Source organism: Arachis hypogaea, chromosome 4, assembly GCF_003086295.3.
Source record: "Arachis hypogaea cultivar Tifrunner chromosome 4, arahy.Tifrunner.gnm2.J5K5, whole genome shotgun sequence".
Classification (NCBI taxonomy): domain Eukaryota; kingdom Viridiplantae; phylum Streptophyta; class Magnoliopsida; order Fabales; family Fabaceae; genus Arachis; species Arachis hypogaea.
The window spans coordinates 61,183,158-61,206,877 of record NC_092039.1 but is presented as its reverse complement, the minus strand read 5'-3'; the positions used below and the strand labels follow the sequence as shown (position 1 = coordinate 61,206,877).

Below are 23,720 nucleotides of genomic sequence, written 5' to 3'. Positions count from 1 at the left end.
TCCTACCAATACTTTGATCTATGGATATGTGTGGTATAATCAATGACCATACTTCATCTCTTTTCATGAGCAATTAAGTCAAGACATTGGGCAATTGTTCAAGTTTAGATAGATTGGTGAGCCAAGATATTGGACTCTAATCACCTAAGGTTGCCAAGAAGATTAATGAATACATTGATTGAGGAAGAGATGAAAATGAACTTGATCCGGAGAATGCAACACCTCCTAAGCCCAATGAACTCCCCATTTCTAATCTACCCATTCTCTTTATTTTCTACTGTTTATTTTCATGCTTAATCACCCCATTCCCATTTATTTTCCTGCAATTTAAGATTCTGCACTTTAATTTCTTGCTATTTACTTTCCGTCATTTACTATTCCATGCAATTTACTCCCCTCCCCCCCAATTTAATTTTCTACACTTCCAAATTCAAATCTTCTTAGTTCAACTAGAATAACCCTCCAATTAAAGTTGATCAACCAACCAATCCCTGTGGGATTTGACCTCACTCTACTGTGAATTTTTACTTGACGACAATCTGGTGCACTTGCCGGTAAAAATTTGTTGAGAAACAAGTTTTCGTGCATCAAGTTTATGGCGCCGTTGCTGGTGATTGGTTTTGTATTGATAATGACTAAATTGGAGGATAACTAGATTGAGCATTTTTTTTCTTTTATTTTGTTGTTTACTGTTATTTTCTTTACATTTTCAGTCAATTTCTATTGATCATTTACTTTCCATCTCAACTAACTCACTAATCCCACTAACTATTTGTTTAATTACTCCAACCAAAATTTTCATTAACTGTGAACTCTTCACTTGCTTTTTGCTGTTTGTTGTGTTGGTTGTATGACAGGTAGAAGAGGAGAGGAGCTTCAACGTCTTTCAACAGTGATGAGCGGATAATTTATACGTTTTTTGGTATTGTTTTTAGGTAGTTTTTAGTAGGATCTAGCTACTTTTAGGGATGTTTTCATTAGATTTTATGTAAAATTCACATTTCTGGACTTTACTATGAGTTTGTGTGTTTTTCTGTGATTTGAGGTATTTTCTGGCTGAAATTGAGGGACTCAACAAAACCCTGATAAGAAGGCTGACAAAGGACTGCTGATGCTGTTGGATTCTGACCTCCCTGCACTCGAAATGAATTTTCTGGAGCTACAGAACTCCAAATGATGCGCTCTCAACGGTGTTGGAACGTAGACATCCAGAGCTTTCCAGCAATATATAATAGTTCATACTTTATTTGAGATCAGACAACGTAAACTGGCGCTCAACGCCAGTTCCATGCTGCATTCCGGAGTCAAACGCCAGAAACACGTCACAAACCAGAGTTGAACGCCAAAAACACGTTACAACTTGGCGTTGAACGCCAAAAACATGTTACAACTTGGCGTTCAACTCCAAAAGAAGCCTCTGCATGTGTAAAGCTCAAGCTCATCCCAGCACACACCAAGTGGGCCCCGAAACTGGATTTATGCACTAATTACTCACTTCTGTAAACCCTAGTAGCTAGTCTAGTATAAATAGGACATTTTACTATTGTATTAGACATCTTTGGATTATTTTTGGATTACCTTATGATCCTTTGATCACGTTTATGGGGGCTGGCCGTTCGGCCATGCCTGGACCATCACTTATGAATTTTCAATGGTGGAGTTTCTACACACCATAGATTAAGGGTGTGGAGCTCTGCTGTTCCTTGAGTTTCAATGCAATTACTACTATTTTCTATTCAATTTAGTTTATTCCTGTTCTAAGATACTACTCGTACTTCAACCTGATGGATGTGATGATCCATGACACTTATCATCATCCGTCCCTATGATCGCGTGCCTGACAACCACTTCTGTTCTACAAGCGAAAGCTAGAGTGTGTATCTCTTGGATTCCTGATGCACGACGCATGGTTGCCCTCGCCTGACAACCGAGCCTTCCATTCCGTGAGATCATAGTCTTCGTGGTATAAGCTAGAATTGATGGCGGCATTCAGGAGGATCCGGAAAGTCTAAACCTTGTCTGTGGTATTCTGAGTAGGATTCAGGGATTGAATGACTGTGACGAGCTTCAAACTCACGATTGTTGGGCGTGATGACAAACACAAAAGAATCAACGGATTCTATTCCGACATGATCGAGAACTGACAGATGATTAGCCGTGCTGTGACAGAGCTTTTGGACCTTTTTCACTGAGAAGATAGGATGTAGCCATTGACAACGGTGATGCCCTACATACAGCTTGCCATGGAAAGGAGTAAAAAAGATTGGATGAAGGCAGTAGGAAAGCAGAGATTCAAAAGGAGCACAACATCTTCATACGCCTATCTGAAATTCCCACTAATGATTTACATAAGTATTTCTATCTTTATTTTCTGTTTATTTATTATTATTATTCAAAAACTCCAAAACCAATTATTATCTGCCTAACTGAGATTTATAAGATGACCATAGCTTGCTTCATACCAACAATCTCCGTGGGATCGACCCTTACTCACGTAAGGTTTATTACTTGGACGACTCAGTGCACTTGCTGGTTAGTGGTGCGAAGTTGTGAAGAAAGTGCCGAGTTAGTAGATGCGCATACCAAGTTGAGCGCCATTGTTAATGATCACAATTTTCTGCACCAAGTTTTTGGTGCCGTTGCCGGGGATTGTTCGAGTTTGGACAACTGACGGTTCATCTTGTTGCTCAAATTAGCTAATTTTCTTTTTGTTTTATTTTCGAAAAAAAAAATTTTCAAAAATCTTTCAAAAATTTATCACCTGTTGAAGAGAAGAACTTTTGCGTGGTCTAAGAATCTTTACAATTTGGTACTCGTTGCAAGTATAGCTCCTAAACCAACAGAAGTCCTTTCTTACAAACGTTTTGGTTGTCACAAGTAACAAACCCTTTTTAAAATTGATAACCGAGTATTCAAACCTCGGGTCGTCTTCTCAAGGAATTGCAGGAAGGTATGTTCTTATTATTGGTTATGGGTTTTGTAAATTGGGGTTTTGAAAGTGTGAAACAAGTAAATTAAATGACAAATAAAATAAATATTTAACTATAAAATAAACTCTTGGCAAGATATGAAAATTTGGAAGTCCTATCCTAGTTACTCCTATGAGAATGGAAGTTAATCCTACTTAATTAACCTTTGCGTAAGCAAGGGAAAGTCAAGTGAACCAATTGGTTAGATTTCCCAAGTCCTAGCCAACTCCTAAGGAAAGACTAGAGGTAGTGGAATTCCAATTAATCAGCCGAAATAACAATCAATCCTAAATATTTGATAACTCAATAGCTTCCAGTTAATCAATTAAAGCCAATAATATAAAAAGCTAAATAAGAATCTTAGATCTTAAATACCTCAATTGCATTAATAAGAGAAAATCAATCTAAACATAAAGAATTCATAAGTCAATCTGGCAACATAAGTAATTAAATGAGAGCATTAAAGTATCTGAAAGTAAAAGAGAAATATAAAGTAAAAGAAATATTGAACCTGTGATGAAGAAGAAAAATTGGAAGTTGAAATAATAAAAAATTCTAATTTCTAAAAATCCTAATCCTAATCCTAAGAGAGAGGAGAAAACCTCTCTCACTAAAAACTACATCTAAAATTACAAATTATGAGCTGATGGTTATGAATGAATGGATTCCCTCACTTTATAGCCTCTAATCTGTGTTTTCTGGGCCGCAAACTGGGTCGAAAACAGCCCAGAAATCGCTGGAAAAGAAATCTGCCACGCTGATTTTCGTCACTGCGATGCGTCCGCGTGGAGCACGCGTTCGCGTCACTTATCTGTACGGCCACTATGGCAAATTATATATCAAATCGAAGCCCTAGATATTAGCTTTCCAACGCAAGTGGAACCGCATCATTTGGACCTCTGTAGCTTAAGTTATGATCGTTTTAGTGCAAGAGGGTCAGGTTGACAGCTTTGCAGTTCCTTTAACTTCTTCTATTCCTTCCACTTTTGCATGCTTCATTTCCATCCTCCAAGCCATTCCTGCCCTGTAATCTCTGAAAACACTTAACACACATATCAAGGCATCTAATGGTAATAAGAGAGGATTGAAGTTAGTAATTTAAAGGTCAAAGAAGCATGTTTTCAATCATAGCACAAAATCAGGAAGGAAAACGTAAAACATGCGAATAGTATGAATAAGTGGGTGAAGAGTTGATAAAAACCATTCAATTGAGCACAAGATAAACCATGAAATAGTGGTTTATCACCTGTTTTCGAAAATTTTCAGAGTTTTAAAAATGAATTCTAGAGTTTCATGTAACATGTTAAAGCCAGGCTGGCTGTAAAGCCATGTCTAATTCTTTTGGACTGAGGCTTCCAATCATCAGCATAGAGGCAAGTTAATTGAAATATCAGTTGTTGTATGTCTGATTTATATCCTAAAGCTGGCTGGCTATTAAGCCATGTCCAACCCCTGGATTGGAACTTTAGGCTAACATTGAAAGATTCTTGGAATTCTTCTTAAAAATTTTGAATTTCTTATTTTCTTTTTCCTATATGTTTTTCGAAAAATATAAAATAAAATCCAAAAAATTTCAATAAAATCAAAAAAACCAATAATATTTTGTTTTTCTTGTTTGAGTGTGTGTCATGTTTTAAGTTTGGTGTCAATTGCATATTCATCTTTTTCTTACATCTTTCGAAAATTCATGCATGGTGTTCTTCATGATCTTCAAGTTGTTCTTGGTAAGTCTTCTTGTTTGATCTTGATGTTTTCTTGTCTTGTGTCTTTTATTGTTTTTCATGTGCATTTTTGCATTCATAGTGTCTAAGCATTAAAGATTTCTAAGTTTAGTGTCTTGCATGTTTTCTTTGCATCAAAATTTTTTTTTTAAAAATATGTTCTTGATGTTCATCATGATCTTCAAAGTGTTCTTGGTGTTAATCTTGACATTCATAGTGTTCTTGCATGCATTAAGTGTTTTGATCCAAAATTTTCATGTTTTGGGTCGTATTTGTGTTTTTCTCTCTCCTCATTAAAAATTCAAAAATCAAAAAAATATCTTTTCTTTATTTTACTCCTAATTTTCGAAAATTTGAGTTGACTTAGTCAAAATTTTTTAAAACTTAGCTATTTCTTATAAGTCAAGTCAAATTTTCAATTTTAAAAATCTTATCTTTTCAAAACTTTTTCAAAAATCAAATCTTTTTCATTTTTTCTATTATTTTCAAAAATTAAAAAAAAGTGATTTTAAAACCTTTTTCTTATCTTTATCTCAAAATTGAAACCTTACTAACAATTAAATGTGATTAATTCAAAAATTTGAAGTTTGTTACTTTCTTGTTAAGAAATGTTCAATCTTTAAATTCTAGAATCATATCTTTTAGTTTTTTGTTAGTCAAACAATCAATTTTAATTTTAAAAATTAAATCTTTTCCAAAATATATTTCTCTTAAAAATCATATCTTTTTTATCATATCTTTTAAATCATATCTTTTTCAAAAATTTGATTTCAAAATATCTTATCTAACTTCTTATCTTTTTAAAACTAATTTTCAAAATCTTTCTCAACTAACTAATTGACTTTTTGTTTGTTTTAACTATATTTTATCTTTTTCAAAACCACTTAACTACTTTCCTCTCCCTAATTTTCGAAAATTACCTCCCTCTTTTTCAAAATTCTTTTAATTAACTAATTGTTTTAAATTTTAATTTTAATTTTAATTCTTCTTTTAATTTTTGAAAATCACTAACTCTTTCAAAATTTATTTTCGAAAACTTCTCTCTCTCATCTTATTCTATTTATTTCTTTATTTACTAACACTTTTCTTCATCTCAAGAATCTGAACATATTCTCACCCTTGTGTTTGGATTCTTCATTCTTCCTCACTCTTATTCCCTTTCTTCTTCTACTAACATAAAGAAATCTCTATACTGTGATATAGAGGATTCCTCTTCCTTTTCTGTTCTCTTATTTCTCATATGAGCAGGAACAAGGAAAAATGCATTCTTGTTGAAGCTGATCCGGAACCTGAAAGGACTCTGAAGAGGAAATTAAGAGAAGCTAAATTACAACAATCCAGAGACAACCTTGCTGAAATTTTCGAACAAGAAAAGGAGATGGCAGTCGAACCCAACAACAATAATGCAAGAAGGATGCTTGGTGATTATACTACACCTACTTCCAAGTTTGATGGAAGAAGCATCTCAATCCCTACCATTGGAGCAAACAATTTTGAGCTGAAACCTCAATTAGTTGCTCTAATGCAACAAAACTGCAAGTTTCATGGACTTCCATCAGAAGATCCCTATCAGTCTTTAACTGAGTTCTTGCAGATCTGTGAGACTGTTAAGACCAATGGAGTAGATCCTGAAGTCTATAGGCTCATGCTTTTCCCTTTTGCTGTAAGAGACAGAGCTAGAACATGGTTGGACTCACAACCTAAGGATAGCCTGGACTCCTGGGATAAGCTAGTCATGGCCTTCTTGGTTAAGTTCTTTCCTCCTCAAAAGCTGAGCAAGCTTAGAGTGGATGTTCAGACCTTCAAGCAAAAAGATGGTGAATCCCTCTATGAAGCTTGGGAAAGATACAAGCAGATGACCAAAAAGTGTCCTTCTGACATGTTTTCAGAGTGGACCATGATAGATATATTCTATTATGGTCTGTTTGAGTTCTCTAAGATGTCACTGGACCATTCTGCAAGTGGATCCATTCACCTAAAGAAAACGCCCGCAAAAGCTCAAGAGCTTATTGAAATGGTTGTAAATAACCAATTCATGTACACTTCCAAGAGGAATTCTGGTGGACGAAATTGTGATCATCAATATTGGCTCTTTAGCATGTACACAAAAACTATTGTGGCTCTTGGTTAAATTCACAACTCCGTTCAACTAACCAGCAAGTGTACTGGGTCGTCCAAGTAATAAACCTTACGTGAGTAAGGGTCGATCCCACAGAGATTGTTGGTATGAAGCAAGCTATAATCACCTTGTAAATCTCAGTTAGGTAGATTAAAATAGTTTATGGGTTTAGAAAATAAAAATAAGAAAATAGAAATAATAAACGGATAGAAGACTTATGTAGATTCATTGGTGAGAATTTCAGATAAGCGAATGGAGATGCTGTATGGCTCAAGGACGCCTGCTCTCCTACTGCTTCTATTCAATCCTTCTTACTCCTTTCCATGGCAAGCTTTGTATAGGGGTTCACCATCAGCTGTGGCTACTTTCAATCCTCTCGGGAAAATGATCCTATGCGGTTGTCAGTCGCACGGCTAATCGTCTGGAGGCATCACCCATGGTTGATGGCTACATCCCATCCTCGCAGTGAAAACTAATGCTCACGCACTCTGTCACAGTACGGCTAATCACTGGTTGGTTCCCGCTCCTACTGGAATAGAATCCCTTGATTCTTTTGCGTCTGTCACTAACGCCCAGCAGGTTGCAAGTTTGAAGCACGTCACAGTCATCCATTACCGGAATCCTACTCGGAATACCACAGACAAGGTTAGACTTTCCGGATTCCCAGGATCCTACTCGGAATACCACAGACAAGGTGAGACTTTCCAGATCCTCATAAATGCCGCCATCTATCTAGCTTATACCACGAAGATTCTGTTGGGGAATCTAAGAGATACACATTCAAGCTCGATTGCATGTAGAACGGAAGTGGTTGTCAATCACGCGCGTTCATAAGTGAGAATGATAATGAGGGTTACTTATCATCACATTCATCATGTTCTTGGGTGCGAATGAATATCTTGGAATAAGAATAAGAGAGATTTGAATAAAAGAAAATAGAACTTCATTAATACTTGAGGTACAGCAGAGCTCCACACCCTTAATCTATGGTGTGCAGAAACTCCACCGTTGAAAATACATAAGCAAAGGGTTCAGGCATGGCCGAATGGCCAGCCCCCCTAAACGTGATCAATGATCTCCTAAGATGAAGAGTAAAACAAAACTGAGACCAAAGATGAAACGTGGTCAAAAAAAGACATCTAATACAATAGATAAATGTTCTATATATACTTAGACTAGCTCCTAGGGTTTACATGAGTAAGTAATTGATGCATAAATCCACTTCCCGGGCCCACTTGGTGTATGCTTGGGCTGAGCTTGATTAATCCACGAGCTGAGGCATTTCCTGGAGTTGAACTCCGAGTTATGACGTGTTTTGGGCGTTCAACTCCGGATCATGACGTTTTTCTGGCGTTTAACTCCAGACAGCAGCGTGTACTTGGCGTTCAACGCCAAGTTACGTCGTCATTCTTCGAATAAAGTATGGACTATTATATATTACTGGAAAGCCCTGGATGTCTACTTTCCAACGCCGTTGAGAGCGCGCCAATTGGAGTTCTGTAGCTCCAGAAAATCCATTTCGAGTGCAGGGAGGTCAGATTCCAACAGCATCAGCAGTCCTTTTGTCAGCCTTCTACAGAGTTTTGCTCAAGTCCCTCAATTTCAGCCAGAATTTACCTGAAATCACAGAAAAACACACAAACTCATAGTAAAGTCCAGAAATGTGAATTTAACATAAAAACTAATGAAAACATCCCTAAAAGTAGCTTAAACTTACTAAAAACTATATAAAAACAATGCCAAAAAGCGTATAAATTATCCGCTCATCACAACACCAAACTTAAATTGTTGCTTGTCCCCAAGCAACTGAAAATCAAATAGGATAAAAGAAGAGAATATACTATAAATTCCAGAATATCAATGAATATTAATTTAATTAGATGGGCGGGACTTGTAGCTTTTTGCTTCTGAATAGTTTTGGCATCTCACTTTTTCCTTTGAAGTTCAGAGTGATTGGCGTCTCTGGGAACTCAGAATTTCGGATAGTGTTATTGACTTTCCTAGTTAAGCATGTTGATTCTTGAACACAGCTACTTATGAGTCTTGGCCGTGGCCCTAAGCACTTTGTTTTCCAGTATTACCACCGGATACATCAATGCCACAGACACATAACTGGGTGAACCTTTTCAGATTGTGACTCAGCTTTTCTAAAGTCCCCAGTTAGTGGTGTCCAGAGCTCTTAAGCACACTCTTTTGCCTTGGATCACGACTTTAACCACTTAGTCTCAAGCTTTTCACTTGGACCTTCATGACACAAGCACATGGTTAGGGACAACTTGATTTAGCCGCTTAGGCCTGGATTTTATTTCCTTGGGCCCTCCTATCCATTGATGCTCAAAGCCTTGGATCCTTTTTACCCTTGCCTTTTGGTTTTAAGGGCTATTGGCTTTTTCTACTGCTCCTTCTTTTTCTTTCTATTTTTTTTTCGCCACTTTTTTTTTTCGCAAGCTTCCTTTTTCACTGCTTTTTCTTGCTTCAAGAATCAATTTCATGATTTTTTTCAAATCATCAATAACATTTCTCTTTGTTCATCATTCTTTCAAGAGCCAACAATTTTAACACTCATAAACAACAAGATTAAAAATATGCACTGTTCAAGCATTCATTCAGAAAACAAAAAGTATTGCCACCACATCAATATAATTAAATTAAATTCAAGGATAAATTTGAAATTCATGTACTTCATGTTCTTTGAATTAAAATATTTTTCATTTAAGAGAGGTGAAGGATTAATGGATTTTATTCATAGCTTTAAGGCATGGTTACATACTAATGATCATGAAATAAAGACACAAAACATAGATAAACATAATACTAAAAACCGAAAACAGAAAGAAATAAAGAACAAGGAATGAATCCATCTGAGTGAGGGTGGCGCCTTCTTGAAGGTCCAATGGTGCTTTTTGAGCTCCTCTATGTCTCTTCCTTGCTTCTGTTGAATGATTCCTAGTAATTTTGGTGTTTCTACCTTTAGTTGCTTCCAATATTTGTGTGGAGGATAACTTATTCCCTGAGGTATCTCAGGGATCTCTTGATTTGCAGCCATATGTTCTACCACTGAGCTATGACGGCTTATATTTTTTTTTTCATCTCCCAAGACTCAGAGGTGGAAGCTTTTGTCTTCCCTTTGAGGTTTCTCTGTCCTTAGGTGCCATTAATGGTAATGGAAAAGCAAAAAAAAGCTATGCTTTTACCACACCAAACTTAAAATATTGCTCGCCCTCGAGCAAGAAAGAAAAGAAGAGAAGAAGAAGAAGAAGAAGAGAATGGAGGTGAGTGAGGGGAGATGGATTCGGCTATATGGGTGGGATTGGGTGGGAAAGAGAAGTTGAATTGTAAAGGTAGGTGGGGTGTATGGGGAAGAGTGGATAGATGTAGGTGGTGAATGAAAAATAGAAGGGATGACCATGAATGGAAAGAGAGAGGGCGAGGTAGGTGGGGATCCTGTGGGGTCCACAGATCCTGAGGTGAAAAGAAATACCATTCCTTTACCATATAGGCATGTAAAATGCCTTCGTGCATCATTCTGGCGTTTAAACGCCCATTGGTGCACGTTCTGGGCGTTCAACGCCCATGTAATGCATGTTTCTGGCGTTGAACGCCAGTTTCATGCTTGTTACTGGCGTTCAGTGCCAGTTTGTTCTCTCTGGGCACATTCCTGGCTTTCAGCGCCAGGATGTTGCTTGTTTCTGGCGTTCAGCGCCAGAATGGTGCTCTGTTCTGGCGTTGAACGCCGGCCAGATGCACCTTACTGGCGTTGAACGCCAGCCCGTGCGTCCTCCAGGGTGAAAAATTTTTTTCTTCTATTTTTGACTCTGTTTTTAATTTTTTTGATTTTTTTCGTGACTCCTCATGATCATGTACCTAATAAAACACAAAATAACAATAAAATAAAAATTAGATAAATAAAATTGGGTTGCCTCCCAACAAGCGCTTCTTTAATGTCAATAGCTTGACAGTGGCTCTCATGGAGCCACAAGGTGATCAGGTCAATGTTAGTGTAGTCCCAACACCAAACTTAGAGTTTGGATATGGGGTCTTAACACCAAACTTAGAGTTTGGTTGTGGCCACACAACACCAAACTTAGAGTTTGACTGTGTGGGCTCTTCTTGACTCTGAACTGAGAGAAGCTCTTCATGCTTACTCTCTTCTGTCACAGAGGGATGGCCAGGTGCTTTAAACACAAGGTAGTCCCTATTCAATTGAAGGACTAACTCACCTCTGTTGACATCTATCACAGCTTCTGCTGTGGCTAGGAAAGGTCTTCCAAGGATGATGCAATCATCCTCTTCCTTCCTAGTGTCTAAGATTATGAAATCAGCAGGGATGTAAAGGCCTTCAACCTTTACTAGCACGTCCTCTAATATTCCATAAGCTTGTCTCAATGACTTATCTGCCAATTGCAATGAGAACAAGGCAGGTTGTACCTCAATAATTCCCAGCTTCTCCATTACAGAGAGTGGCATAAGATTTATCCCTGACCCCAGATCACATAGAGCTTTTTCAAAGCTCATTGTGCCAATGGTACAAGGTATTAAGAACTTGCCAGGATCTTGTTTCTTTTGAGGTAGAGTTTTCTGAATCCAAGCATCTAGTTCACTAATGAGCAAGGGAGGTTCACTTTCCCAAGTCTCATTACCAAACAACTTGGCATTCAGCTTCATGATAGCTCCTAAGTATTGAGCAACTTGCTCTCCAGTCACATCTTCATCCTCTTCAGAGGAAGAATAGTCTTCAGAGCTCATGAATGGCAGAAGGAGATTTAATGGAATCTCTATGGTCTCTAGATGAGCCTCAGAGTCCTCTGGATCCTTAATAGGAAACTCCTTCTTGCTTGAAGGACGTCCCAGGGGGTCTTCCTCACTAGGATTTTCGTCCTCCTCCTCCCTAGTGCATTCGGCCACTTTGATCAAATCAATGGCCTTGCACTCTCCTTTTGGATTCTCTTCTGTATTGCTTGGGAGAGTACTGGGAGGAGTTTCAATGACTTTCTTACTCAGCTGGCCCACCTGTGCCTCCAAGTTTCTAATGGAGGATCTTGTTTCATTCATGAAACTAAAAGTGGCCTTTGACAGATCAGAGACTATATTTGCTAAATTAGAAGTATTTTGTTCAGAGTTCTCTGTCTGTTTCTGAGAAGATGATGGATATGGCTTACTATTGTTCAGCCTATTGCGTCCACCATTGTTAAAGCCTTGTTGAGGCTTTTGTTGATCCTTCCAGGAGAAATTTGGGTGATTTCTCCATGATGGGTTATAGGTGTTTCCATAAGGTTCACCCATGTAATTAACCTCTGCCATGGCAGGGTTCTCAGGATCATAAGCTTCTTCAGAAGCTGCCTCTCTAGTACTGTTGGATGCATGTTGCAATCCATTCAGATTTTGAGAGATCATGTTGACCTGTTGAGTCAACACTTTGTTCTGAGCCAATATGGCATTCAGAGCATCAATTTCAAGAATTCCTTTCTTCTGAGGTATCCCATTATTCACGGAATTCCTCTCGGAGGTATACATGAACTGGTTGTTTGCAACCATGTCAATGAGTTCTTGAGCCTCTTCAGGCGTTTTCTTCAGGTGAATAGATCCACCTGCAGAATGGTCCAATGACATTTTCGAAAATTCAGAGAGACCATAATAGAATATATCTAATAGGGTCCATTCTGAAAACATGTCAGATGGACATCTCTTGGTCAGCTGCTTGTATCTTTCCCAAGCTTCATAGAGGGATTCACCATCTTTTTGTTTGAAGGTTTGAACATCCACTCTCAGCTTGCTCAGCTTTTGAGGAGGAAAGAATTTATCCAAGAAGGCAGTGACCAGCTTATCCCAGGAGTCCAGGCTATCCTTAGGTTGTGAATCCAACCATATTCTAGCTCTGTCTCTTACAGCAAAAGGGAAAAGCATGAGTCTGTAGACTTCAGGATCAACTCCATTAGTCTTTACAGTCTCACAGATCTGCAAGAACTCAGTTAAGAACTGATAAGGATCTTCAGATGGAAGTCCATAAAACTTGCAGTTTTGTTGCATTAAAGCAACTAGTTGAGGCTTAAGCTCAAAGTTATTGGCTCCAATGGCAGGAATGGAGATGCTTCTTCCATCAAACTTGGACGTTGGCTTTGTGAAGTCACCAAGCATTCTCCTTGCATTATTATTATTATTATTTTCGGCTGCCATGTCCTTCTCTTGTTCGAAAATTTCTGAAAGGTTGTTTCTGGATTGTTGTAATTTAGCTTCTCTTAATTTTCTCTTCAGAGTCCTTTCAGGTTCTGGATCAACTTCAACAAGAGTGCCTTTTTCCCTGTTCCTGCTCATATGAAAGAGAAGAAAACAAGAAAAGAAAGAGGAATCCTCTATGTCACAGTATAGAGATTCCTTTATGTTAGTAGAAGAAGAAAGGGATAGAAGAATCCAAATACAAGGGATACAAGAAGTTCGGATTCTTAGATGAAGAGAGGTGAAGAGAAGTGTTAGTAATTAATTAATTAAATAGAATAAGAGAAGAGAAGAGGGAAGATTTCGAAAATAATTTTTTGAAAAAGAGGTTAGTAATTTTCGAAAATCAAAGACAAAATATAATTAAAATTAAAATTTAAAACAGAAAGAATTTTTGAAAAAGAGAGGGAGAATTTTCGAAAATTAGAGAGGGAAAAGTAGTTAGGTGGTTTTGAAAAAGATAAGAAATAAATAAAAAGTTAGTTAGTTGATTGAAAAAGATTTGAAATCAAATTTTGAAAAAGATAAGAGGATAAGAAGTTAGATAAGATATTTTGAAATCAAATTTTGAAAAAGATAAAATTTTTTAAAAAGATAAGATAAAAGATAAAAGGATATATTTGAAAAAGATATTTTGAAAAAGATTTAATTTTAAAAATAATTTTACTAACAAGAAACTACAAGATAGGATTCTAAAACTTAAAGATTGAACCTTTCTTAACAAGAAAGTAACAAACTTCAAATTTTTGAACCAATCACATTAATTGTTAGCTAATTTTCGAAAATTTGATATAAAGATAAGAAAAAGATTTTGAAAATATTTTGAAAAAGACTTTTGAAATTTTCGAAATGTATAAAAAAAATTGAAAAAGATATGATTTTTGAAAAAGATTTTGAAAAGATAAGATTTTTAATATTGAAATTTTTGACTTGACTTGTAAGAAACAACTAATTTAAAAAATTTTTGACCAAGTCAATCCAAAATTTCGAAAATTTGGAGGAAAATAAGGAAAAGATATTTTTTTTATTTTTTTTGAATTTTTAATTATGAAAGAGAAAAACAACAAAAATATTCAATGCATGAAATTTTTAGATTAAAACAATGAATGCATGCAAGAATGCTATGAATGTCAAGATGAACACCAAGAACACTTTGAAGATCATGATGAACATCAAGAACATAATTTTGAAAAATTTTTAATGCAAAGAAAACATGCAAGACACCAAACTTAGAAATCTTTAATGCATGAAAAATATGAATGCAAAGATGCACATGAAAAACAACAAAAGACACAAAACAAGAAATCATCAAGATCAAACAAGAAGACTTGTCAAGAACAACTTGAAGATCATGAAGAACACTATGAATGCATGAGATTTTCGAAAATTGCAAGAAAAATTTTTAACGCATGCAATTGACACCAAACTTAAAAATTGACTCAAGACTCAAACAAGAAACACAAAATATTTTTTATTTTTATGATTTTCTAATTTTTTTTGTATTTTTATTATTTTTTTTCGAAAATATTTTTGGAAAAACGAAAAATAAAAGAAAAAAAATTTTTGAAAAAGATTTTTGAAAAGAAAATTACCTAATCTGAGCAACAAGATGAACCGTCAGTTGTCCATACTCGAACAATCCCCGGCAACGGCGCCAAAAACTTGGTGGACGAAATTGTGATCATCAATATTGGCTCTTTAGCATGTACACAAAAACTATTGTGGCTCTTGGTTAAATTCACAACTCCGTTCAACTAACCAGCAAGTGTACTGGGTCGTCCAAGTAATAAACCTTACGTGAGTAAGGGTCGATCCCACAGAGATTGTTGGTATGAAGCAAGCTATAGTCACCTTGTAAATCTCAGTTATGTAGATTAAAATAGTTTATGGGTTTAGAAAATAAAAATAAGAAAATAGAAATAATAAACGGATAGAAGACTTATGTAGATTCATTGGTGAGAATTTCAGATAAGCGAATGGAGATGCTGTATGGCTCAAGGACGCCTGCTCTCCTACTGCTTCTATTCAATCCTTCTTACTCCTTTCCATGGCAAGCTTTGTATAGGGGTTCACCATCAGCTGTGGCTACTTTCAATCCTCTCGGGAAAATGATCCTATGCGGTTGTCAGTCGCACGGCTAATCGTCTGGAGGCATCACCCATGGTTGATGGCTACATCCCATCCTCGCAGTGAAAACTAATGCTCATGCACTCTGTCACAGTACGGCTAATCACTGGTTGGTTCCCGCTCCTACTGGAATAGAATCCCTTGATTCTTTTGCGTCTGTCACTAACGCCCAGCAGGTTGCAAGTTTGAAGCACGTCACAGTCATCCATTACCGGAATCCTACTCGGAATACCACAGACAAGGTTAGACTTTCTGGATTCCCAGGATCCTACTCGGAATACCACAGACAAGGTGAGACTTTCCGGATCCTCATAAATGCCACCATCTATCTAGCTTATACCACGAAGATTCTGTTGGGGAATCTAAGAGATACACATTCAAGCTCGATTGCATGTAGAACGGAAGTGGTTGTCAATCACGCGCGTTCATAAGTGAGAATGATAATGAGGGTTACTTATCATCACATTCATCATGTTCTTGGGTGCGAATGAATATCTTGGAATAAGAATAAGAGAGATTTGAATAAAAGAAAATAGAACTTCATTAATACTTGAGGTACAGCAGAGCTCCACACCCTTAATCTATGGTGTGCAGAAACTCCACCGTTGAAAATACATAAGCAAAGGGTTCAGGCATGGCCGAATGGCCAGCCCCCCTAAACGTGATCAATGATCTCCTAAGATGAAGAGTAAAACAAAACTGAGACCAAAGATGAAACGTGGTCAAAAAAAGACATCTAATACAATAGATAAATGTTCTATATATACTTAGACTAGCTCCAAGGGTTTACATGAGTAAGTAATTGATGCATAAATCCACTTCCGGGGCCCACTTGGTGTATGCTTGGGCTGAGCTTGATTAATCCACGAGCTGAGGCATTTCCTGGAGTTGAACTCCGAGTTATGACGTGTTTTGGGCGTTCAACTCCGGATCATGACGTTTTTCTGGCGTTTAACTCCAGACAGCAGCGTGTACTTGGCGTTCAACGCCAAGTTACGTCGTCATTCTTCGAATAAAGTATGGACTATTATATATTGCTGGAAAGCCCTGGATGTCTACTTTCCAACGCCGTTGAGAGCGCGCCAATTGGAGTTCTGTAGCTCCAGAAAATCCATTTCGAGTGCAGGGAGGTCAGATTCCAACAGCATCAGCAGTCCTTTTGTCAGCCTTCTTCAGAGTTTTGCTCAAGTCCCTCAATTTCAGCCAGAATTTACCTGAAATCACAGAAAAACACACAAACTCATAGTAAAGTCCAGAAATGTGAATTTAACATAAAAACTAATGAAAACATCCCTAAAAGTAGCTTAAACTTACTAAAAACTATATAAAAACAATGCCAAAAAGCGTATAAATTATCCGCTCATCAAATTCCATGAATAATGGGATGCCTCAGAGGAAGGGAGTTCTTGAAATTGATGCTCTGAATGCCATATTGGCTCAGAACAAAATATTGACTCAGCAAGTCAACATGATTTCTCAAAGTCTGAATGGATGGCAAAATGCATCCAACGGCACTAAAGAGGCATCTTCTGAAGAAGAAGCTTATGATCCTGAAAATCCTGCAATGGCAGAGGTAAATTACATGGGGGAAGCCTTTGGCAACACTTATAACCCCTCATGGAGAAATCATCCAAATTTCTCATGCAAGGATCAACAAAAGCCTCAACAAGGCTTTAATAATGGTGGAAGAAATAGGTTCAGCAATAGCAAACCTTTTCCATCATCTTCTCAGCAACAGATAGAGAATTCTGAGCAGAGCCTCTCTAGCTTAGCAAACATAGTCTTTGATTTGTCTAAGGCCACTTTAAGTTTCATGAGTGAAACAAGGTCCTCCATTAGAAGTTTGGAGGCACAAGTGGTCCAATTGAGTAAGAAAGTCACTGAAACTCCTCCTAGTACTCTCCCAAGCAATACTGAAGAGAATAAAAAAAGAGAGTGCAAGGCCATTGACATAATCAACATGGCCGAACCTAGAGAGGAAGGAGAGGACGTGAATTCCAATGAGGAAGACCTCATGGGACGTCTCTCAAGCAAGAAGGAGTTTCCTATTGAGGACCCAAGGGAATCTGACGCTCATATAAAGACCATAGAGATCCCATTAAATCTCCTTCTGCCATTCATAAGCTCTGAAGACTATTCTTCCTCTGAAGAGGATGAAGATGTAACTGGAGAGCAAGTTGCTCAATATCTAGGAGCCATCATGAAGCTGAATGCCGAGTTATTTGGTAATGAGACTTGGGAAGGTGAACCTCCCTTGCTCATTAGTGAACTGGATACATGGGTTCAGCAAACTTTACCTCAAAAGAGACAAGATCCTGGCAAATCCTTAATACCCTATACTATAGGCACCATGACCTTTGAGAAGGCTCTGTGTGACCTAGGGTCAGGCATAAATCTTATGCCACTCTCTGTAATGGAGAAGTTGGGGATCATTGAGGTACAACATGCCATATTCTCATTACAAATGGCAGATAAGTCAGTAAGACAAGCTTATGGATTAGTAGAGGACGTGCTAGTGAAGGCTGAAGGCCTTTACATCCCTGCTGATTTCATAATCTTAGACACTAAGAAGGAGGAGGATGAATGCATCATCCTTGGAAGACCTTTCCTAGCCACAACAAGAGCAGTGATAGATGTTAACAGAGGAGAATTAGTCCTTCAATTGATTGGGGACTACCTTATGTTTAAGACCCAAGGGTATTCTTCTGTATACATGGAGAGGAAGCATGAAAAGATTCTCTCAGTACAGAGTCAAACAAAGCCCCTACAATCAAACTCTAAGTTTGGTATTGGGAGTCTACAACATTGACCTGATCACTTATGAGGCTCCATGAGAGCCCACTGTCAAGCTAGTGACATTAAAGGAGCGCTTATTGGGAGGCAACCCAATTTTTAATTATCTAATTTTATTTTTATTGTTCTTTTATGTTTTATTAGGTTCATGATCATGTGGAGTCACAAAATAAATACTAAAATTAAAAACAGAATAAAAAATAGCAGAAGAAAAAGCACACCCTGGAGGAAGGGCTTACTGGCATTTAAACGCCAGTAGGGAGCATCTGGCTGGCGTTCAACGCTAGAACAGAGCATGGATCTGGCGTTGAATGCCAGAAACAAGCAGCATCCTACCATTTAAACGCAAGGAATACACCTTGAGGAGAGCTGGCGCTGAACGCCAGAAACAAGCATGGAACTGGCATTCAACGCCAGAAACATGCTGCAGATGGGCGTTGAACGCCTAAAACAAGCATGAAATTGGTGTTCAACACCAGAAACAAGCATCACTCTGGCGTTTAAATGCCAGAATTTCATGCAAAGGCGTTTTTCACACCTCATTGGTGCAGGGATGTAAATCCTTGACACCTCAGGATCTGTGGACCCTACAAGATCATCTCAGGATCTGTGGACCCCACAGGATCCCCACCTACCTCAACTCACCCTCTCTCTCTTTTTCACACAACCCAATAAACACTCTTCCCCATCACCTCTTCACCACTCACATCCATCTACTCTTCCCCAAAAATCCCACATACCTTCAAAATTCAAAATCTCTTTCCCACCCAAACCCACCATAAATAGCCGAACCTACTCCCTCTCCCTTCCCTATATAAACCCCTCTATCTTTCTTCTTTTTCACAAACCACAACCCTCTCTTCTTCACCTTGGCCGAAACCACACACTTTTCCCTTTCCTCCATATTTTCTTCTTTTTCTTCTTCTTCTTTCTTCTCTTGCTCAAGGGCGAGCAATATTCTAAGTTTGGTGTGGTAAAAGCATAGCTTTTGTTTTGTTTTTCCATAACCATTGATGGAACCTAAGGCCGGAGAAACCTCTAGAAAATGGAAAAGGAAGACAAAAGCTTCCACCTCCAAGTCCTGCGAGATGGAGAGATTCATCTCCAAAGCCCATCAAGACCACTTCTATGATGTTGTGGCCAAGAAGAAGGTGATCCCCGAGGTCCCTTTCAAACTCAAGAAAAATGAGTATCCGAAGATCCGACATGAGATCCAAAGAAGAGGTTGGAAAGTTCTGACCAACCCCATTCAACAAGTCAGAATCTTAATGGTTCAAGAGTTCTATGCCAATGCATGGATCACTAGGAACCATGATCAAAGTATGAACCCGAACCCAAAGAATTATCTTACAATGGTTCGGGGGAAATACTTAGATTTTAGTCCGAAAAATGCGAGGTTGGCATTCAACTTGCCCATGATGCAAGGAGATGCACGCCCCTACATTAGAAGGGTCAACTTTGATCAAAGGTTGGTCCAAGTCGTTATGAACATATGTGTTGAAGGATCTCAATGGAAAAGAGACTCCAAAGGCAAGCCAGTTCAATTAAGAAGACTGAACCTTAAGCCTGTGGCTAGAGGATGGTTGGAATTCATACAACGCTCCATCATCCCCATTAGCAACCGATCCGAAGTTACTGTGGATCGGGCCATCATGATTCATAGCATCATGAATGGAGAGGAAGTAGAAGTTCATGAAGTCATCTCCCTTGAATTCTACAAAATAGCCGAAAAGTCCTCCACCATGGCAAGGCTAGCTTTTCCTCATCTTATTTGCCATCTATGTTACCAGCTGAAGTTATCATAGAAGGAGACATCCCCATTGAGGAGGATAAGCCCATCACTAAGAAAAGGATGGAGCAAACAAGAGAGCTCACTCATGGATCTCAAGAGACGCCTGAGGAAGCTCATCACCAAGAAATCTCGGAGATGCCTCAATGGATGCACTTTCCTCCCAACAACTATTGGGAACAACTCAACACTTCTCTAGAAGATTTGAGTTATAATATGGATCAATTAAGGGTGGAACATCAAGAGCACTCCATCATTCTCCATGAAATTAGAGAAGATCAAAGAGCACCGAGGGAGGAGCAACAAAGGCAAGGAAGAGACATAGAAGAGCTCAAGGACATCATTGGTTCTTCAAGAAGAAAGCGCCACCATCACTAAGGTGGACTCATTCCTTGTTCTTATTTCTCTGTTTTTTGGTTTTTATGCTATATGTTTGTTTATGTTTTGTGTCTCTACTTCATGATCATTAGTATGTAGTAACTATGTCTTAAGGCTATGAATAATTCCATGAATCCTTCACCTCTCTTAAATGAAAAATGTTTTAATACAAAAGAACAAGAAGTACATGAGTTTTGAATTTATCCTTGAATTTAGTTTAATTATATTGATGTGGTGACAATACTTTTTGTTTTCTGAATGAATGCTTGAACAGTGCAAATTTTTTATCTTGTTATTTATGAATGTTAAAATTGTTGGCTCTTGTAAGAATGATGAACAAAGAGAAATGTTACAAATAATCTGAAAAATCATAAATTTGATTCTTAAAGCAAGAAAAAGCAGTGAAAAAGCAAAAGCTTGCGAAAAAAAATGGAAAAAAAAAATTATAAAAAAAGAAAAAGAAATAGCAAGCAGAAAAAGCCAATAGCCCTTAAAATCAAAAGGCAAGGGTAAAAAGGATCCAAGGCTTTGAGCATCAATGGATAGTAGGGCCCAAGGAAATAAAATACAGGCCTAAGCGGCTAAATCAAGCTGTCCCTAACCATGTGCTTGTGGCATGCAGGTCCAAGTGAAAAGCTTGAGACTGAGTGGTTAAAGTCATGATCCAAAGCAAAAAGAGTGTGCTTAAGAGCTCTGGACACCTCTAACTGGGAACTTTAGCAAAGCTGAGTGACAATCTGAAAAGGTTCACCCAGTCATGTGTCTGTGGCATTTATGTATCCGAAGGTAATACTGGAAAACAAAATGCTTAGGGCCTCGGCCAAGACTCATAAAAGTAGCTGTGTTCAAGAATCAACATACTTAACTAGGAGAATCAATGACACTATCTGAAATTCTAAGTTCCTATAGATGCCAATCATTCTAAACTTCAAAGGATAAAGTGAGATGCCAAAACTGTTCAGAAGCAAAAAGCTACAAGTCCCGCTCATCTAATTAGAACTAATATTCATTGATATTTTGGGATTTAAAGTATATTCTCTTCTTTTTATCCTAATTGATTTTCAGTTGCTTGGGGACAAGTAACAATTTAAGTTTGATGTTGTGATGAGCGGATAATTTATACTCTTTTTGGCATTGTTTTTAGGTAGTTTTTAGTAGGATCTAGATACTTTTAGGGATGTTTTTATTAGTTTTTATGCAAAATTCACATTTCTGGACTTTACTATGAGTTTGTGTGTTATTCTATGTTTTCAGGCATTTTCTGGCTGAAATTGAAGGACTTGAGCAAAAATCTGATTCAGGCTGAAAAAGGAATGCTGATGCTGTTGAACACCAAAAACACGTTACAACTTGGCGTTCAACTCCAAAAGAAGCCTCTGCACATGTAATGCTCAAGCTCAGCCCAAGCACACACCAAGTGGGCCCCGAAAGTGGATTTCTGCACCGATTACTCACTTCTGTAAACCCTAGTAGCTAGTATAGTATAAATAGGACATTTTACTATTGTATTAGACATCTTTGGATTATTTTTGGATTACCTTATGATCCTTTGATCACGTTTATGGGGGCTGGCCGTTCGGCCATGCCTGGACCATCACTTATGTATTTTCAACGGTGGAGTTTCTACACACCATAGATTAAGGGTGTGGAGCTCTGTTGTACCTTGAGTTTTAATGCAATTACTACTATTTTCTATTCAATTCAGTTTATTCCTGTTCTAAGATACTACTCGTACTTCAACCTAATGGATGTGATGATCCGTGACACTCATCATCATTTGTCCCTATGAGCGCGTGCCTGACAACCACTTCCATTCTACAAGCGAAAGCTAGAGTGTGTATCTCTTGGATTCCTGATGCACGATGCATGGTTGCCCTCGCCTGACAACCGAGCCTTCCATTCCATGAGATCATAGTCTTCATGGTATAAGCTAGAATTGATGGCAGCATTCAGGAGGACCCGGAAAGTCTAAACCTTGTCTGTGGTATTCTGAGTAGGATTCAGGGATTGAATGACTGTGACGAGCTTCAAACTCACGATTGTTGGGCGTGATGACAAACGCAAAAGAATCAACGGATTCTATTCCAACATGATCGAGAACCGATAGATGATTAGCCGTGCCGTGACAGAGCATTTGGACCTTTTTCACTGAGAAGATGGGATGTAGCCATTGACAATGGTGATGCCCTACATACAGCTTGCCATGGAAAGGAATAAAAAGGATTGGATGAAGCCAGTAGGAAAACAGAGATTCAAAAGGAGCACAGCATCTTCATACGCCTATCTGAAATTTCCACTAATGATTTACATAAGTATTTCTATCTTTATTTTCTGTTTATTTATTATTATTATTCGAAAACTCCATAACCAATTATTATCCGCCTAACTGAGATTTATAAAATAACCATAGCTTGCTTCATACCAACAATCCCCGTGGGATCGACCCTTACTCACGTAAGGTTTATTACTTGGACGACCCAGTGCACTTGCTAGTTAGTTGTGCGAAGTTGTGAAGAAAGTGCCGAGTTAGTAGATGCGTATAGCAAGTTGAGCGCCATTATTAGAGATCACAATTTCGTGCACCAGGAAGCAAGAGTCAAGGGAGTAGTTGGAGAGAAAGAGTTAGAAGAGAATCTAGACATTGTTATGGAGGAAGATGTTCACAACCCTGCTGGAGAAGGTGTTGGGAATCATGTACCACAAGAGAGGAGAGTGCTTGGCTCCTACATTAATCCCAACCCTGGGAATTGTGAGAGAAGCATTCTTAAGCCAACCATCCATGCCAACAATTTCAAACTAAAGCCACAACTCATCACCCTGGTCCAAAACAATTGCTCTTTTTGAGGAAGTGCCCAAGAAGACCCCAACCAACATCTCACCACATTCCTAAGGATATGTGATACAGTGAAATCTAATGGTGTTCACCCTGATGCCTACAGATTGCTGTTGTTCCCATTCTCTCTCAGGGATAAGGCATCTAAATGGCTAGAATCATTCCCTAAGGAAAGGCTCACAACTTGGGAAGTTATGGTAAACATATTTTTGGCAAGGTTCTACCCTCCATAAAGAGTCAATAGGCTGAGAGCAAAGGTTCAAACATTCAGGCAACAAGAAGGGGAAACAATTTATGAAGCATGGGAAAGGTATAAAGACTTGACCAGGAAGTGTCCCCCGGATAAGTTCAATGAGTAGGTGCAACTGCATATCTTCTATGAGGGGCTGTCATATGAGTCAAAAAAGGCTCTAGACCATTCTTCTGGAGGATCTCTCAACAAGAAAAAGATAGTTGAAGAAGCAATTGATGTCATTGAAACAATGGCTAATAATGAATATTTCTATGCATCTGAAAGAAGCAACAATAGAGGAGTCATGGAGCTGAACAACAAGGATGCAATTTTGGCTCAGAACAAGATGATTGCTAAGCAATTGGCTGACCTGACTAAAAAGATGGAGAACAATCAAGTTGTAGCAATCAACACCTTACCACCCGCCCAAGAAGAGCTTATTGCAGAGGAAGAAAGTGAATGGGAGCAGGCCAACTATATTGGAAATTCATCAAGACAGTCCCATGATCCATACTTAAAAACATACAATCCTGGTTGGAAGAACCA

General features: G+C 38.1%; 1 non-coding gene across 1 annotated transcript; it reads right to left on the bottom strand.

Annotated features, from left to right (window-relative positions):
• Positions 1-6,467: 6,467 nt before the first annotated feature.
• Positions 6,468-6,571, bottom strand: LOC112798856 (small nucleolar RNA R71). The gene has a single exon (XR_003200453.1). It is a non-coding gene; the product is annotated as a small nucleolar RNA R71 (small nucleolar RNA).
• Between the last annotated feature and the right edge of the window lie 17,149 nt (positions 6,572-23,720).